This window comes from Lindgomyces ingoldianus (assembly GCF_010093535.1).
Source record: "Lindgomyces ingoldianus strain ATCC 200398 unplaced genomic scaffold BDR25scaffold_6, whole genome shotgun sequence".
NCBI classification, from domain to species: Eukaryota; Fungi; Ascomycota; class Dothideomycetes; order Pleosporales; family Lindgomycetaceae; genus Lindgomyces; species Lindgomyces ingoldianus.
Window position 1 is genome coordinate 1,756,861 of NW_022985167.1, and position 6,865 is coordinate 1,763,725.

Sequence of the window (6,865 nt, forward strand, 5' to 3'; positions counted from 1 at the left end):
GGTAAGAATTTTTTTTTAGCTAGTAGTTATAGCTAATATAGCTAATTCTTTACATGCTAAGTATAATCTAGGCTATATTAGCATAAACTAGCTAAGTATGTGTCGCGTACAGCTATCTGTCTATATATATCCTTCTGCTGTGCTAGCTAGAAGGTTAACCTTTTAGCAAACGCAACAGTTATAAGCCTAGTTTACAGCGTAGTGTAGATAGTTAGCGCTTAAAAATTTACGCATCCCTGTTCTACTAATAGAATTGTATTATCTCGAAGCACTGTGTGTTTAATTTCTATGCTTAGCAAAGAGCATTTAGGCAGTGCGTCTATTACAGAGGCTACCTTACTAGATCTGTCTCTAAGTTCTTTTGCTTAGGCTAGAAGAGAGTGTGTTAAGGTTGTTTTACTATGTTTCACCTCTCTTGTTCCACAGTTCAAGCTAGAGGGTGTGTTGTGTACAGCTATCCGTCTATATATATCCTTCTGCTGTGCTAGCTAGGAGGTTAACCTTTTAGCAAACACAACAGAAGAATATATATAGACAGATAGCTGTACGCGACAGTATGTTTATAAAGTGTTATCTAAAGCTTAAAGTAAAGTTTAAAGTATAAGTATACTTAGTAAATATCTAGCTTATTATAAAGCTTATTTTATTAAAGTTATATATTGTCTGTACGTAGCAACAGCGTTATAGTCTAGATAGTTATTGCGCACAAGAAGGATCATGTAACTATGTTACATAATGCTTGTGCGCAAACCTCTGTGCGCGAACATCTAGATTTTCCTCTTTTCCTCTGTACAGAGAAAAGACAGAGCAATAGAACTAGAAACATGTTGCCCCTACTCTACCTACTTTGTACGCTGTGCACACTGTACACTACTTTTACTCTTACTACTTAAGTGCTTATACTATAAGCAGGTAGCTAAAAAAGTGTATTTAACACTAATTAGTAGTTAATTTAATTAACTATAAATTAGTAAAAGTAATAATAAAGTACTTACACTTTATAAAGTACTTTATTTTATTACTTATTTTTAAAAATAGTAAATTAATTTTTTGCATTATATAGTAAGCTCTACTACTATATAAAGTAAAAAGAAGATAGTGTAAGATGCACACTAAGATAAATAATAAAGCTGTATAAACTAGTAGCTAGATAATAATAGTAGTACTTATATAATTTACTAAAAAAAAGTAATTAACTATACTACTGTTGAATAAGCTCTAACAGCTAGCTGCTTATAGTATAAGCACTTAAGTAGCAAGAGTAAGAGTGGTGTACAGTGTGCACAGCGTACAAGGTAGGTAAAGTAAGGGCAACATGTTTCTAGTTCTATTGCTCTTGTCTTTCCTCTATACAGAGGAAAAGGGGGATATCTAGATGTTCACGCACAGAGGTTCACGCACAAGCATTATGTGACATAGATACGTGGTCCTGCTTGTGCGCGATTGCTTATATCTAGATTATAACGCTGCTGCTGCGTACAGACACTAGTAACTTTTCTTTTTATCTAAAAAGTTACCTTCTGTACGCGTTACCTCTTTTCTGTCTGTGTAGGTCTATCTAATTACATTCTGCCTTTACTTTACTCTATTTATTAGAACTTGCCTTAGTAATGCTGTACATTAAAATAAGCTAGTTGCGCTATGTAGATAGCTTTATAAATAGTGTAAAGCATTTTAGGCTATTATTATCTAGCCTTTATGCGCTTGCCTTATAAGTAATTTAGTAGTGTATAAACTGTTTTATGTAGGGTTTTGTACTAGAATAGTGTAGGATCTTTGCGTAGGCAGGTGCGTAGAGAGGTGTATATAATAAGGTTTTCTTTTTTTCTTTACCTTCTCTTCTTTATCCTTTACTTTTTAAGCCCTACTGTACTATTCCCTAGCTCTTTTCTCTTTTTGTATAGTGCTAACAGTAACAGATACTCCCGCCTGCACACACACACACACACATAGAGAGAGAGAGAGAGAGAGAGATGTCTCTCTAGCCTTTCTTCTCTACCTCTAGCGCTGTTAGTGCGGGCGTCTTTAACGTCCTTGTGTAGTCTAGCAGCCTAGAGCGCATTTGCGTTACCCTTTTAACTAGTTCTGCTGCTAATTAGCAGTTTATTTAGTGTCTTAGCATAAACATATAAATTCTTTAGCTCTTCTACTTCCTTCTTATATAAAATGCTAATTATAAATAGGCTAAGAAGCAGTATGTAGTAGCTTTACTGTTTTATAATATTAATGTTGTCTTACCTGCTAGCACTAATCTGCAGCTGTAGGCAGCAAAGGTTGTGCGTTGTAAGGGGTACTTCTGTGCGGTCCTAGTCTAGAGTTGCAGTTAGGTCCTAGCAACTCTGTGTGCTTGTTGTTGTGGCAGCACTACTAGTGCCTTTTCTTTTGTTAAGTGTTGTGTGTTAGCTAACTTCTAGGCTAATGCCTGCGCCTTGTGCGTATGGCAGAGCTGTGGTCTGCATTATAACCACCACACGTGAGGGGTGGTGTGTTCTGGGGGGGGCTAGTGGCTTTTCTTTTCTTGTGTACTAGACAAATAGACTGTCTTTCTTACATATCCTTCTCTTCTAATCTTATACTAAGAAAAATAAGTGCGTACAATAAAAAAAAACAAAGAAGATAGGCCTTATACAAAGGCGTTGTTAGTCTAGTTAGTCTAAGGCATCTTTGCGCACAGGATCTAGCTGGTCCACAGATGCTTCTATCTAGACAGAGAGGCAGTTAGTTAGGACTAATAATTAAAAAGCCTAGTTTAGTGTTTTCTTTATATATGCATCTACTAGGTTGTTTTTACTATTAATCTACTTTATCTTAGCAATTTCCCTCTTCTTGTATAATTTATAGAGTAATATAATGTTAATTATAAGTTGCTTTTTACTAGTAGTGCCTAGCTTAACAAGGTAATTATATAGAGACCTTAAATCTATGCAGATTACTACTAGAATTAGTAGTAGTTTAAGTGTTTATATAATTTACTATAGAGTTGTACTAAGGGTAATTACATTATTAAACTTTTTAACTATTTTATATAGTTTTGTCAGATATGCGCACCTACTGTCAAGACAGGAGGAACGTTTGACGAAAGCTGCTACATAGTACGAGCAATAAGCTCGAACAGTATGTTGCTGCAAATTGCAGCATTTTGCAGCATTTTGCAGCATGTTGCAGCAAATTGCAGCATTTTACAGCATGTTGCAGCAAATTGCAGCAAATTGCAGCATGTTACAGCATTTTGCAGCAAATTGCAGCATGTTGCAAGCTGGTCGCGCATAGGGCTAGTGCGCGAGGGACTCGGATCGGCAGAACAAAAAGCCGAGCAACACGAGTAGAGCAGAAAAAGGATCGATAAATCAATACAATCAATCAATCATCCCATACATCATATCCAAACCCATCATTCATCTCAGGAAGCCCAGAAACAGTGCTTCAATCTAACAAGTTTGCTAGTAAGGACACTCTTAGTTACTCTTTTACACTTAGTAGAATTTTAGTGTATAATGTTGCCTAGTATTTTAAAGCAGTTGCTTTACTCTATATAGTTCTTATTACTTAATATAATTAAGAATTTTAGCTATAAGCTAAGGTTCTTATTATTAGCAAATAATCTATTTATAAAGATAAACAGCTTTGCACAATTAAGCTGTAATAGTAGAAAGGTAAGACTGTGCTTACTATTGTCTATCTGCTATTAGATTTGTGCGTTAAGTGTGTTAATGTTATTATGTAAAAAGTCTATAGTTTGTGCAGTAATAAAAAGGTTAAATGCTGCCTCTAGTTAACACATAGATGCAATGTATGCCTCTCTTATATATTACTTAACATATTATTATGCAGCATTCTTATTTTTTAAGTTAATTATATAAAAGTAGCTTACTTATTTCTTTTAAGTAAGAACTACTATGTTGTGCGTAAGTTTAATCTTTCTACTATTAAACTTAATAGGTTGCTTCTTTACTAAAATAGTCTTACTTTTTATATAAAACTTTGCCTTCTATAGTTTTTTCTCTTCTCTTTACGCAAAATTTTTTATTATAATGCTTAAGGTGTTATATAAATGCTTCTAGTTATTTCTAGAGCCTATGTTATGCATATAGTGCATATTTGCCTAACTTTCTAGGATATCTAGAAAGATGTCTGTGTACTAAGTTTCCTAGATATCTAGCTATTAATATAAATTAATAAAAATCTTTATTTTATCTATAAAAATGTTATATAGTTAACTTATGTAGTTATTATCTTTTTTTTATGCTTTTTAGAATTGTATAATCTTGTCTGCTAGGAGTTTTTCTTTAGTAGTTTCCCTCTAGGGTGGAAGTTTGTACAGGCTGTGATGTAGTATGGATTGTGCAGGTGGTATTAGTGGTGCATACACTACTGCAGGCGGTGGTGTGTACGATTAAGGGTGTGGAGCAGGCGTTAGGTAGAGTGGCATGTATTGTTTATACAGTAATTAGTGTAGTGCTAGCTAAGGTGTAAGAGCAGGTAATGCTAGTATGTTTAGTGTTAATAGCAGCATTATGTTTAGTCTGCTTCTGTGCAGAGCCTTATATAGCAATAGAGGTTGCGTATAAAGCCTTTCTAGTGCAATTGCCTTCTCTTATGCTATATTATACAGCTTCTAGGCTTAGGTACCTTTAGTGCCTAGCTGTAGTGTAATTCTTTTGTTCTTTAGCACTTATATAAGCTCTCTTTTAAACACGCAGCTAAGTGCTAAGAAGTCTTATAGTGTCTATCCTTTAAAATCCTTTATGTATGCACTTAGAAGGGTAGCACCTTTCTAAGTTATTATGTGTAGATTAGTAATTATATAACTTATATATAATTAGGTCTATAAGCTTATTAGAGCCTCTAACATGTTAATCTTGTTATTCTAGTACTCTAGGCTAGTCTTGTTCTATAGTGTTGCCTCTAATATCCCTATGTCCTTTATAAGTTGTTTATATAACAGGAATTATTTCTTATTCTTTCTGTTATTGCGCAGAGTTGTTAGTTGCTAGTAGGATTCTATTGTAATAGTATAGTTAATTGCTTTTCTAGTAGATCACACAGGTACTGCTGTTGTCTAGCTGCTAGGTTGTGCAGCTTTAATAGCTTTAGTGTGCGCCTTACACTATCTCCTCTTTACTTTATACAGTAGCAGAGCTTGCTGTATAATGTAAAGGATTAATCTGCTATCCTAAGAGATAAGTAACTAAACAAAGTACCTTATAAGGCGTAAGTGCTTTGTTGTTACTTTTCTTAAGGGATAGGTAACAAAACAAAGTGCCTTATAAGGCGTAGAGTTAATTGCTTGTGCAGTAGATCGCGCAGGTACTGCTGTTGTCTAGCTGCTAGGTTGTGCAGCTTTAATAGCTTTAGTGTGCGTCTTGCACTATCTCCTCCTTACTCTGTACAGTAGCAGAGCTTGCTGTACAATGCAAAGGATTAATCTACTATCCTAAAGGATAGGTAACTAAACAAAGTACCTTACAGGGCGTGGGTGCTTTGTTGTCACTCTTCCTAGGGGATAGGTAACAAAACAAAGTACCTTGCAGAGTGTAGGTACTCTGTTATTACTCTTGCTAATTTACAGTTAATTAAATTAACTACTAATTAGTGTTAAATAGGCTCTAACAGCTAGCTGCTTATAGTATAAGCACTTAAGTAGCAAAAGTAAGAGTGGTGTACAGTGTGCACAGTGTACAAGGTAGGTAAGGTAAGGGCAACATGTTTCTAGTTCTATTGCTCTTGTCTTTCCTCTGTACAGAGGAAAAGGGGGATATCTAGATGTTCGCGCACAGAGGTTCGCGCACGAGCATCATGTGACATAGATACGTGGTCCTGCTCGTGCGCGATCGCTCGTATCCAGATCGTGACGCTGCTGCTGCGTACAGACAACTACTATAATAAAATTTTACTAGTAACGTACTTTACAAGCGAGTTGCTTACACACCTAAGTTGCTTACTTTTGCTAAGACCCTACTACACTACTCTTTCTACACTAATGTATTTCTAATAACACTACTTAGACATGTTAAAGGAATGTTAGATGTAGCTTATGCTTTAGGCTTTTAAATAAGACATAACACTTTTTAAGTAACATGCTGCAGCTATTTATAGAGTCTTTTAAAAGATAATAAATAACTAACACACTAGACAACTTTTTTAAGCTAATTATATAGCTAACTTATAAAAGCTAGATAATAATAAAGAGTAGGTAACTAATTATTTAGCACATACTTAAGCTAAATACACAAGAATTTCCTCTTTAGCTAGTAGCTGTAGCTAATATAGCTAATTCTTTACACGCTAAGTGTAATATAAGCTATATTAGTATAAACTAGCCTAATATGTTTATTAAGTGTTACTTGAAGCTTAAAGTAAAGTTTAAGTGTAAGTATAACTATAAAAAAGCTTTTTATAAAGATATTATAGTAATTTAAAGCTAAGTATAGTATTTAAAATAATAACATGTACAACTTTAATAAAATAGAGTTTATAATAGGCTAAATATCTACTAGAGCAGTTGTTACAGGTTTAAAGAGATAAGAACAGCTAAAAGTAGTCTAGCTAGGTAACTAAGAGTAGACAACAGCTATTTAAAGCATTAATGCTAAAAGGTAAGCTATTTTACTTTTTATTATCTTTTAGGGTAGCAACTACTTTTTAAACTAGTATAAAAAAAATTTACTTTAAAATTAAGTTATTATAATCTTTAAGTATAGCTAGACTACTAATTAGCTTAGTCTAGACTAGTTAAAGCACTTTAATGCGCATATAAAGAAGTGTACTATTAGCAGCTACTATCTACTAGTTATTAATAGCTATAAAAGCTATAACTTACTTTATTTTTTAGTAATACTATAAAGATAATAAAATTATTACTATT